This window comes from Theobroma cacao, chromosome 5, assembly GCF_000208745.1.
Source record: "Theobroma cacao cultivar B97-61/B2 chromosome 5, Criollo_cocoa_genome_V2, whole genome shotgun sequence".
Lineage (NCBI taxonomy): Eukaryota > Viridiplantae > Streptophyta > Magnoliopsida > Malvales > Malvaceae > Theobroma > Theobroma cacao.
The window spans coordinates 32,050,183-32,064,003 of record NC_030854.1 but is presented as its reverse complement, the minus strand read 5'-3'; positions in this window follow the sequence as shown (position 1 = coordinate 32,064,003).

Genomic DNA, 13,821 nt, shown 5'->3' with positions numbered 1-13,821 from the left:
CTCTTTTTTTCTGTAAATTCTCATCTGAAGATAAGATATATATGTCACTCACCATATTCATAAGCCACCAAACATATATTATTTACGATAACTAATTGTAATTATTGCTTTGAAGCTCATGAAAATTATTGCTCTTGTCATTGTGTTTGATGTTAGAAAAGTGGGAATTTGGGGTTAAAGAGTACCAATATATTAATTATAATGAATTTCTGATATAATTTGTTTGGATGCGGATGGTGAAGGAGTAGGTGATTCTCATGCATGTTCTCAAGAGTATGGACACCTTGAGTGTAATGAGGAATGCCGAGCCCGAGGATACAGCTCTGGGTCATGCCTTTGCATAGGAGCATTTCTACAGTGTTGCTGCGCCTTTATTCTCTAACGCTCAATAATCAAATCATGAAGGCAAATCTATGCTTTAATCAGCCAATAACAATGTACTGATTACCTTTATTATCAAAATAAAACTCTTATATGTCACTATATCAAGTGAATGCATATAAAAATTATTAAATAAATTTGTCGTACAGACGTGATAATAAATATTTATCTAATAATTCTTTTTTGGGACACAATATTTAAGGATAACAAATCAAAGAAACAAATGAAATTTTCTTATAAAAAAAATTAATATGCAAATACATACATAATTAACCTTCAATAAAGTGAACTACAATCATTTCAAAAACAAAATATAAATTTAATTCCGGATCATGAAAGCAAATGCAAGTCAAAATAAAACCTATATTGAAGAAATGAAAATTGCTCTGAGCTGAGGCTTGTTTCTGTTTAAAAGACTAATAAAAAATAAAATAAAAGTCTCTTAGATAGCAGTAGTGGTATATACTGTGAGACCCTGTCAAGCTCGATTAAAAGACGGTATTGTACCGAGTGGTACAATTAAGTTAAATCGAGCCTTGAACTAGTTCAAATAGAAATTCTAAAAGGATTTTGAAAATTCTAAAACCCACAGATATGGCTTAGAATAGTGATTTGGAGTTTAAGGTCCAGTTTGGAGTCCATCAGAAAATTTACCAATTAGGGACAAAACGGTCATTTTACCATTTGATGATAAAATTGAGATTTTTAGCCAAGATTTGATCACATTTTGACCAAGAATAATTATATGAAATATAATATTGATTATTGGAGTATAAAATGATTTTAGCAGTGAAAAATTGTGATTCTCGGTATTTATGGATCACAAGGGCAAAATGGTAATTTTGCTACTAGAGGACTAAACGAAAATTTGTTTAAACAATTTTTGCCCCATTTTGGTTAATATTGATCAATATTAGTGTTATTTAGGTTGAAAAGTAGAAATAATGAGATTCGGGTATATTTCGGAGTAAAAGGGTAAAATAGTAATTTTTTCCTCCCCGGGGCAAATCGGTAAATTTTTTACCCCAGCCCTTGTCAAGACCAAGGGATTTTAATTGTGATAGGATTGGATAAATACCAGAATATTTGTGGTGGCAAATTAAGAAGAAAAAGTCAAAAAAGTTAAAAATTGGGCCAAAAAGCATGTGACACATGGCATGCTTGATTATTTTCTTATATTCTATAGAATCAGCCCATTAAATCCCCAATTTCCTCACCATATTCGGCCTAGGCATCCAGCAACAAGAAAAAAAAGAAGAACAAAAGGAAAAACAAGAAAACCTAGTGGAAATTCAAAGAAAAAGTGAAGAAATCAAGAAAACAAGCTAGCTAAGTTAAATTTCTTTAATTCTCCTTGATACCTAGCTTAACCCATGCTTTTGTTCTTGTTTTCCCTGGTTGAATATTGAGTTATCATGATGAATTCATTTCTGAAAAATGGGTATGGAAGAGGAATTGTTGTTGGAATAATTTGGTTTTAGACTATGTTAGTGTTTAGGGATAGTTAAGCATGGTTAAAAACAAAAACACAAAAGAAATATTTAATTTCTCTAGGGTTCCTTGTTGGCCGAACCATGAGGGCTGAATATCAATGGGGGATTGTTTTTATTTCAAGGAAAATGGCATGGAAAATGATGAATTAAGGTGAAACGGTTATGTAGAAAAAAATTCGATGCTAGTGCACCAAATGACCAAATTTTTCTATAAGGAACTGTGAGGGTTCTAATGCTGAATTTGGCTTTATTTAAATGTATGTGGTAAATTAAGGTATTAGAGGAGAAATGAATTAATTTGGAGGTGATTTGGACACAATCGTCGATTAATCGGGTGATCGGTCGAATTTAATCGATACCGCGATTAAGCGGTAATCGGACGTATTTTTGCATTTACATATCAAGCATTAGTAATTTAAATTAATTTATATCAATTTAGGGACAATATAGTAAATTCCTTGACTTTGTTATTTGTCAAGGTGGTGAGACGTCCGGAAAAGGCAAAGGAATTGCGCCTGAGGGCTATTAGTCCGAGTGCACCCGGAATCTGAATTTTCGATACCGGTGAGTGGACTTGCATTTCAAACTTGTTTTGGGGAATATGAAAGATTCTATCCAACTTGTCTTAGAAAATGTACCTTGGGAACAAGCTTTTGTTAAATGGTTTGATGTTGTGATATGTGATTGCTATGGATTCATGCACTATTGTAGTATGATGATATATATATGTGTGTGTTGTGCATGATGAATGATATTGTGTATAATGACTGTAACCGTGTGTGTGCACGATGTGGGGGGATGCACATGCCGGTGATGATGGTGGCGTGAGAGATGGATGATGATAGTGCCCGTGTGCACGATGTGGGGGGATGTACACGATGGCACTGATTGTGCACGATGTGGGGGGATGCACACGATGGTGCCGGCTATGTGCACGATGTGGGGGGATGTACATGAGCCGGGTGTGATTATGATGATATTGATGTTTGTCTATCAAATTATGCATATCTAGACTTATGAAATGAAAGCTCATGAATGTGATATATGGTTGACATATATGTGAAATTTGATACATTGCACTTTGGGAATTTTCATGAGTTTTATGTTGATTTTGTTGGTTTAGTAAGATGGCCCTTTTGTTGAGTGAAGGGAAACTTTTCTCTTGTTGCTCTGTTTCGCTGCAGCGAAATTCATTCTCGCTACAGCGAGAAACTCTCGGGTTTGAGGGCCTTCACCAAAACTGGTTCTCGTTACAATGAGAAACTTTCTGTCCATTTTGCTAACTTGTGGGTTTTTGCCATATTTTCCATTTCTTTTGTACCATAGTTGAGCATGGATTTTTGTAAAGTGATTTACTCATGTAGGGTTTACATGAGGGGTTTATAAGAGCTAAAACAATTGCATGGTTTGAGAAAATGAATGCATCATGATTTCAATAAAAATTCCTTATGGTATGCTTGTTCCCTTCTTGTTCACTCCCTGAGTATTGGTACTCACGTTTTATAAAAATTAATGTTTTCAGATCAGGTGACTGTTGGACCTAGATCGAGGAGTCCTCGTAGTGTATATCCTGGGTATGTGTCTGGCATTCGATAGTAATCCATTTTATTGTAAATGTCTCCGCTGGAAGTCATGGGTCCTTTTGTACTGTGAAAACAATCTAACAATATGAATATGTGTATGCAATGTAAAATGCTAAATACATGACTGGTATAATGCATGTATATTATTATCGATAATGCCATTGTGTTTTAACTATGTTCACACCCGAGAAAAAGGTGTGTGTGTATGCATGATATAATAAATTTGTTAAGCAAAGGTAAATGGATGGGCTTGCTTGGGCTTAGTGAGTTATGCTCATTGAGCTCATGCGCCGGTCATTGTCCGAAAAATTGGGTCGTGACATATACTATATCTCATTGCCCTGGAGACATTAGCACAGTAGTATTAATTGCTTAAATAGCTTGACAGATCAGGTGGGCTGACCTCCCGCATGTGAGGTTGCTTGTAAAGAAATACTTCTATTAGCATTAGCATGACTGTTAATGGTTGACCAGTAGACTTTTTCTATGTTCTTATAGTTGGTGTCTGTGTAGATGCTTGGTGTTGCTTAGTTAATTACGTCTTCAAACCAACCCCATTACATTTATAAAAAATGTGTATGAATTTTTTGTTTGTTTTATTTTTAAAAAATCACTTACAAAGTTATGTACATATCATGACAGAATGATATTGTGTGTACGCATACATGTGCATAATTTCAATTCATTTATTTCGTACCTGTGATTCTATTGATTGTAAATTTTCTTTTATTTTACAAAATTCTATCCTTAATAAAAACTGATGGGAATACATGAAAAAGTAAACTGATAGAAATACATTAAAAAGTAATGTGTTTAAATGATTAATAAGTTATGAAGTACTAATTTTGCATATATTTATAGGTTGCGACAGATGGCTGGTAAGTTGGTGAACATCAAGCTTCATATATACTCGGAAATCACAGCGTGTAGTTAAAGAATCCAGTAGTGTGTGCACTTGTGATTGCAGGCGTGCCAACATCACCATTTCCTCTCCTGTCTCTTGATCGTTCTTGTTCAGTTGAGGCTACTGTGTATTAGAATCATTCTTTAAACATATACATATATATATATATATATATATATATGTATATATGTATGTATGTAAGGCTCCCACTTAAAATATATTAGCTGACCTTTAATATTCATTATTAAATATAGCTTTTCATTTTCTGGCTGTTATAGAGGCAAGGAGATTTATTTCATTCCAAATTTGTTTTGTTACATATGTAATGCTTTCTCTGTCCCATTCTCCCCAATGAATTACACTTGGAAAATATCTCCCTTCTCTCTTTTCATTTTTCCTAAAAATTTTATTTTATGCCAAAATAAAAAAATTATTCAATAAATACTTACCAGATTTTCATTTTATTATTTTCTTTTCGCATTTCTTTAATTATTATTAAAGAACAATTAAATTGATTTTTTTTTATTTTAGTGTGGGTGAACAAGAACAATTAAATTAATGGAAATAGGTAAAACAGTATACAAGATTCACTTCGGAAGAATGGTTTGTTCTTCACATGATTCTTGAGTGGTCATATTTGTTTCCTTTAGCCGTGTATACAATACAAGATTCACATTCTTTTGAGTTATGTTTAATTAATCTTTGTTTAAGCTCTATAAATAAACAACTTATCCTCCGGGGAGAAAAACCAGTACACTAATTAAGCACTCCTCTCTTTCATTTTATTTCTCGCCATTCTCCAATGGCAGTGGGGAAATCTTTCCTTGTCTCTCTCATTGCAATTGCTTTTATGGTCTCTCCTTAGTTAGCTCTGGTAATCTCTCATCTTCCTCTCTTTGTTTATGCAACAAACAAAGATTTTAACTTAATTTCCTTCTGTCATTATTGTGTCTGATCTTAGAAAATAGTTTTGGGTGTAGATGGTGAAATGAAAATAGCCATCGATCCCTATTGCCTTGATGCATGTTCTGATTACTATGGAAACATTGAGTGTGATGAGGACTGCCAAGCCCAAGGATACAACTATGGGACGTGTCTTGACAAACAAGGAGCTGACAATATTGAACTATGTTGCTGTGGCCCTTTTAATTAGTCCTTTAACTCTTTTCAACACTCAAGAATCTAAGCTTATTTTCTCAAGGTGTTTATCTCTGCTTTGATCAGCCAATAATAATGTACTGGTTACCTATATTTTCAGAAAAAAACTATTACTTATTCAAAAAACAATCCAGCATGAAATTAAGTTTTTATATGCCATTATATCAAGGTAGAAAACCTCGCATAAAAAATTATTAAACAAATCCATTGTGATATATTAAGACGGATATGATAATATATGTTTAGCTAATAACTCTCCTTTGGGCATAGAGTTTGGAGACTTAAGAATCAAGGAAACAAATAGAAATTTTATGGCTTTAATACATTTTTTTCAGGATCTCCTTAAATGAATAATGCCTTAATAGTGTGTTTTTCTATAAAGAAATAGGCAAGCATGTACATGATTAACCTTGCCTTATAACTAAAGTGAATTACAAATTCATTTCAAAAATAAAATATAAATTTAATACCAAACCATGAAGGAAAATACAAGTCCAAATCAAACTAATTAATTAAGAAAGTAGCCAAGAAACCAGGTTTTGCTGTGAAAATTTGTTTTTCAAGTCCCTGAAAACTAATTACACAGCTAAAGCAACCCTCTAAAATGCATTTCTTTTAGCTATTGAACAACAGAATTCACACTAAATTGTAATTTTTGACCCAATCAAAAGTCTGCGGTTTCAAAGATATGCCATCTTAATATATAGTTTTAAAATATATAAATACGAAATTATAATAGTTAATTTTCATGTGATTATCAACTGTGAAGGTAATTTCTTATAAAATATCTGTAGGGATTTTTTTTATTTGTAGGATTTACTGAATATTAAAATAATACATTTATTTGAAAGCTACCGTACCTAAAACTAAGAAAAGAGATACATGCATATAATCAACCACTTACTGAATATTAGATAAAAATTAAATTTATTAGTTTGTATCAAATTTATTATTTATTTTTGAATTCGATAAAAAAAGTCAAAATTAATGGTAAAAGAAATATTTTGTAGGGGAGCGAATAATTAATTTTTTACCATCTTTAATTATATCAAAAGCATGATGTTAAAATTAATTATATGTGTTGATGATATATTTAATTCACCACTTTAAATCAATTTGATAAATTTATATTTTATCCCCAAATATTTGCATGGGTACTTCAATCTTATCATGTTAGATAGAAATCTAACAAGATATAATACAGTGATTAAAAATTATAATCTCATGCATGACTGAGTTACACTTCTAGATGTTAAAAGAAAATTCTGCCCTATTGAATTTCTTTTTCCACTATGAATCATGATTCTTGAATGACCGTTTTTGTTTCTTTTTAGTAGCATTTCTTTAGCCATGTATCGGGGTTCACATTCTTCTGATGAGGTAGGTTTAATTAATCCTAGTTTAAGCCTTGTAAATAAAGAGAGCTTCTCCTCTCTGTCATTTTATTTCTCTCCATTCTCCAATGGCAGTAGGAAAATCTTTCCTTGTCTCTCTCATTGTAATTGCTTTTACTGTCTCTTTTGTTCTTGCTGGTAATCTCTCATCTCCCACCCTTTTATCTCTTTGTTTATGCAGTTAACTAGGTCAGAGGTAGCTTAAGTAGTGTACACACACACATAGAAATATTCACATAGGATCACATATAAATAGATTAGCACAACAACTTTGCATGAATGTTTTAGAATAAAAAGATGAAATATCTCTTTGATTAACATAAAATCTTTATCTTTGAAGTTCATGTCATTGTATTTGATGTTAGAAAAGTGGGTGTTTAGGGTTAAAGAGTAGCAATATATTAATTATAATGAATTCTGATATAATATGTTTGGGTGCAGATGGTGAAGTAGTAGGTAATTACTTTTGCTTTCGTGCATGCTCTGGGGAACCACAGTTTGGAGACGATGAGTGTGATGGGGTATGCAAAGCCCGAGGATACAGCTCTGGGTCATGTCTTCGCCTACGAGAGTATGTCATTCCACAATGTTGCTGCGTTTAGTCATCAACTCTTCTAAACGCTCAATAATCAAATCATAAAGGCTACTATCTATGCTTTGATCAGCCAATACTAATGTACTCATCACCTTTATTATCAGAATAAAAGTACTCTTATATGTCACTATATCAAGCCAAGAAACCCCTTCATGCATATAAAAATTATTAAATAAATCTGTCCGTGGTATACTATGATAGACATGATAGTTAATAAATATTTATTTAATAATTCTTCCTTTGGATACAGTGTTTAGAGACTACAATCAAAGAAACAAATGGAAATTTTTTTTAAAGAAATTAATGGGCAAATACATACATAATTAACCTTTATAAACAAAGTGAAGTACAACCATTTCAAAAACAAAATATAAATTTAATTCCAGACCATGAAAGCAAATGCAAGGAAAAATTAAACCTATATCGAAGAATTTAAAATAATTATTTAAGGTTCTTCTTAATAATCTTAAAGACCTATAGCTAAATATTCAAATGAAGTCAATGAAATCTTTTTTTTATTGAAATTAAGAAAAAAAGATTTTATTAAAATTTTATTCTTTTAGCTTTTTAGATGCAAAATTTCTAATTAAACTTTTATATTATAAATTGAAAAAAAATAATTAGTTTTATATATTAAAAAATAATTGTGGGAAATCATTAAATACATATTACATTAGTGGATTGGAAAAAAGAGAAATAGTTGAGAATTAATAGCATTGTGGGAATTGGAAAGTGATAAAAAATTAAGATTTATTAGGCACATGAAGAAGTGATAAATTATGTCATTTTATTAATTATCTTAACTTTTCTTGATTTTTAATAGAAAATGAGATAAATAGTTGAGAATTAATTTAAGAAGTAAGAAGTGAGAGAATAGGAAATATTTTATTAATTATCTTAATTTTTATATATTTGTAATATAATTAATTGTATTATTACAAAATTATGGAGCCTATGAAGAATTGAGTTAACATAAGGGATTTGGTGACTTTACACTATAGCCGTCCTGTCCATGAAACTAGGCTTTGCTGTGAAAGTTTTCTGTCCAAATCTCTAAAAATAAAACAGACCTGACCATTTCTTTGAGTCGCATTTCTTTAAGCTATTAAACAACAGAATTCACTTTACTTAAAGAAAAGTATGCAGTTTTAAGTGTATATATAGAGAGAGGATGATTTCAACACAATTACATGGTACTTTGATAATCCACTAGAATCCAGAGTCTTTGCATGTTTCAGCCCCTACATGTATTTTGGGGTTTAAGATGGTTTTAATGTGTTTAGTGGTTGATTTCTTATCTGCAATCATAATCTGTGTCATTAAGGCATCTTTTTGGCCCTTGGTCCATGAAAATATGAGTTAGTCACCTGTTTGGTCATGGTGGAAGTGAGAAAGTCATTCTGCTCCTCTCGATCTCTCTCAAGTCAACTGTGCCCTCTTCTGATCTACTTGCTGCCCCTATTTCCCATTTTACCTATCTATCTACAAGCACTTCCCTTTTTACTATTATTAAAAACCTTAAATTCCTATTCATCCAGGTGTAATCCACAATGTACAAAACTAATTACTCCTTAAAAGAATCAGCAGTGTAATGATCTTGTGTCATGCATTGAAGATAACTAATTTGCAGCTGTTATGCTTCTCTTTTGTTTTAATATAGCCTTTTGACCAAATCGTATATTGCAACATCTAAAAGTAGCCTGAAAATTTACAGAAAAAAGTTTGCAACATGCAATAGAAATGATTCTATTAGCATTAGCATGACTGTTAATGGTTGAGCATTTGACTTTTTCTATGTTCTTATAATCGGTGTCTGTGTAGATGCTTGGTGTTGCTTAATTCAGCAAACTCCTACGTCTTCAAAGCAACCACATTACATTTACCAAAAATATGTGCATGAATTTTTTATTTTTATTTTTTACAAAATTATGTATGAATCATGAAAAAGTGACATTGTGTGTGTACGCATGTGCATACACAATTTCAATTTGTTTGTTTCGTGTTTATGATTCTATTGTTAGAGAATTTTTTTTTTTTATTTCAGAAGATTCTCTCCTTAGTAAAAACTGATCGGAGAACATAAAAAAGTAATGTTTAAATGATTAATAAGTTATGAAATATTAATTTTGCATATATTTATTGGTTGCGACAAATGCCTGGTAAGTTGGAGAACATCAAGTTTCATACTCAGAGATCACAACGTGTAGTTAAAGAATCAAGAAGTGTGTGCACTTATGATTGCAGGTGTGCCAACATCACCATTTCCACTCCTTTCTCTTGATGGTTCTTGCTCAGTTGAGGTTACTGTGAATTTGAGAATTTTAGGTAAGATTTGTAAAAAGAAAAATCCAAAGATTTTATTTCTTTCTTCTTTTTTTTTAAAGATTATTATGTGGCGAAAAAGATTTTTTCAAGACTAGTGCCACAATAGCAGTGTTAACAATCTTAATTATTGGGATCATGATTCTCCACCATTTTTTAGAAACAAGTAAAATCCAGAAGGTTAAAAACTTAAACAAACTACACACGTTTAGCTCAATTCATTATCCACCATTACCTGCTTGCCAGAGTTACATTCATGGGGTTTTCTTAAAACCTTCCATCCTGACTTTGTCGTGCTTTTTACTTTCCGGGGTCATGAGCCCTATCTTGGATTGGTATTTTGTGGTTTTTGTTTTGTTGTTTCCTTTTATGTTTTTCAGTTTTGAGGTTTTTGGTGTCTAATTCTAGTGTTTGGGCGTGTATGTGCAGGAAATTGCTCATGAGATGAACAACTTTTATCTTGATTCCAAGTTTACTTTATTAGCATTTTGATTTTAGATTTAGTTCGATGTGAAATAAAATAGAAATTTTGAAAAAAAAAATGATGTTTTTAAATCAACAATTGCCACGTTAGCCTTTTTTTTTTAGCACATAAGTATTATGCTGCATCAACTTTTTGTTATGTTAGCAGTTTTGTCACGTCAACATGACCATACCACATCAGCACATAGTCAACACTACATCAGCAAGAAGTGCCATATCAGTTTAATTAAAATGCCAACTCAATATATTTAATAGTTAAATTTAATGATATTAGAGTTAGAAATTAAAATTAACATATTGACAAAATATGAGGACTTAATTTAAACAAATTATTATATAGAGACTAAATCTATACCTTTTATAGAATACATGAACTAATTAAATAATTTAACCTCACAATTTCTATTTCCAAAGAGCAAGTCATTCAAATTCCACATTAGCTTTCTCTCTCTCTATATATAAATTAATAAAATGAAATTTAGCTAACTCTCAGTTGACATTTGTATATGTACTGACTTTTTTTTTTTTTTGAAAACAAAAAATTTCATTTCATATCAGAAGGATATAACAGAGACAATATCAATTTGAACAATAAAGTATAGAACGTATCCTACTGTATGAACAAGAGCCTCACTAAAAAAAACTTACTCGTGGAATACCCGTTGGGATAAATCCATGAGAAGAAAAAAGCGTACCCTTGTGCCATACTTCTAAGTTTTTTTTTTCTAATTTATTCTTTCCTTGTGCAGCACTTGTTTAGCTGCTACAGGTAAAAACGAATCCTCTCTCCAAAGACATTGGTCCATCTCAAAATCTTTTGTAGACTTACCAATAGCATGAGCAACCACATTGGTATACCTTTTACAGTGACAAAACCATATGTAATGACCTTTGTCTGCAGTTCTTTGTAGTTTTTTGATGCAGAGGGTGGCAGCTTGGATAATTAAAGTCTAAAAGGCATGGAGCATCGCATTTATAGCATTTATTGTGTAGCTTTGACTTAGAATCAGGGAAAGGGCAAGTGGTCGTTGGATTGGAGTTTTTATTTTTTGAAATTGTTTAACTTAGAATCAGTATATCAAATAAAGACTTTACAGTCAGGTAATCAAGGGATAAATTGTTGTTAAGGTCTTCTCTTTTCTCTCATCTGGGGTTGAATACCATGTAATTTTTGAATTTGGTGAGAAGTTTGGTAATTCATTATCAATAATTTTTGGATTTAGTAAGAAGTCATGATTAATTAATTAATTAATTAACGTTACCAAAACAGTTTGAATATCAAACTTTTGTCTTTTCTCCGATAGAGTATATATTAAGAGTTTGGTGTTCAATGAAAAAAGTAGGAATATACGTCTCTGCTGGGGAAAAGTTGGGATTTCTAGCTAGTTTCTCGATCAATAGGAATGGAAGTAGAAGAGATTGGTTTGCAGCCCACTTCGTACCTTAAGAATGGTGCATTATCATGGCTTATGTCAACTCTTGGAAGGTCAAGCTCTAGCATCCAACAGTATTTCTTAAATCGATCACTAAATACTCATACAAGTTGAATGTTCCCCTGATCAAGAAACGCCATCCTCAGGGAAACGTCTTCTCCGCTTTCATCTGCTGCATTGCCGCCATCGCCACCACCTCCTCTTCCATCATCATCAACTTGGGACTACAGAAATATTTTCATGAGAGGCCCGGTTCATGTTCACCTACGCTCACCATCAACATCAATATCACCACCACCATCACTCCCAATATTGGAAGAACCCAATGAAGCAACCGGAGCACCTCCATGGACGCCGCCGAAGCCTAAGTTGATGAAAGCAACGAGTACTCATCGAAATTCATTGAACTACTCCCCAAAGCTACCCTTGAAAAAGCCTACTTACTCTAATCTTCAGACCTCACCATCTCCATCTAATTCGCACCCAGTTTTCGAAATTTTACACCAACAGGAACTAGGCAAAAGCATTCTTGTTCTGGCCATGCCAATGGTCGCTGGACTCTATTCTTTCTTCAAACCTTTGCATACGCCTCTACTCTTGCGTTTTAGCAGCCATATTTCTTTCGGTGGGGGTTGCTTTAATATGGAATGGTATGCTACTACGTCGAACATGCAACACTGACTCCCACATCATCGAGTCGTTTCGTGCTTCCTACCGAACTTGTTTATTTTGGTACCAGTGCTGTGTTGGATTCTGGCGCTGTTACCATTTGTTATAGCCTTTTGTTTTAGAGGGAGGGCTGCCGTAGAGATCGACGAGGAGAGGAGGAGTCTGATTATTCAGAAGTACAATTATAAGCTAGCTTTTCGTTCATGTTACTATCTTTAATTTCTCCTCCTTATTTCCCCTGTTTTGTATATTGGCGATAATTTTCTAGAAAATAAATGAATAATAGAGAAATAGTAGCAATATATTATTGTTACATGAATATATTTTAAAAATTTTGTGCATTAAAGGTGAGATTTATAGATGACGATTTCCTGCCACGTAACTCAAAATATGGGGTTTGAAATTAATTACCTTATTATATTATTAAGTCAACCAATTTTTCTTTTATATAATCAAAAGGAGAGAAAGAAAAGGATTCATTGTATTCATGATGCTATGAAACAACAATTTCTCATGGATTGACCAATATATTTTTTTAATTTAAAGAAAAATAAACAATTGCTAGCATATTTATGCATAAATAATACAAAAAACAAGAAGCATAGTATGTACTCACGTGTGACTTTAAACCCTAATAATAACAATAACAATAATTAACTACTTACATAAATAAAAAATAATAAGTACTTCCATTCCCTCTTACTCTAGGAGCACCATCAATAATTAGTTGGTGAAACAAACAACAACAACTGCTTCTGGAAATCGTTTTACAGCATGTTTGGTCGGTAATATAAAATAAAATCAAAATAGATGAATTATTTTGTATGAATAAAATAAAGTATAATGATTATTATATAATTTGATCTAGAGTTTAGAAATTTTCATTTTAATATTATTTTTATATTTGGTTGATGAAAATAACTTTGAAATGATAAGTGAATATGTGATAAAAAGATATAATTATTATAATTTTTAGTTTTTAATTTGAAATATTATTGTCTATAATTTGTTGAAATTATTAATAAGTTTTAATTAAAACTTTAATATGATTATTTATTTTAATTTCATTTTTTAATATTAAATATTATTATTTATTTAAAATATTAATAATTTATAGTTAAAACGCTAATTTGATTTTTTGTAATTTGAAATATTATTTTTTTAATAATTTATTGAAAATATTTATAATTTATTATTACAATTTTAATAAAAAATTTTAATCTTTTTCCCATTATCATTTTTTCTTTTTTTCTTTTTGTCTTTTTTCTTTTGTTGCTTCAACTTCAAAGATGTGATCGACGTAATAGAGCATCAAATTGATCACAATTGTAAGAAGACAACGATAATGGAGGAAGTTTAGAGAAAAAAATTTTATATAATATGTTGGATTTTATTATATATAAATA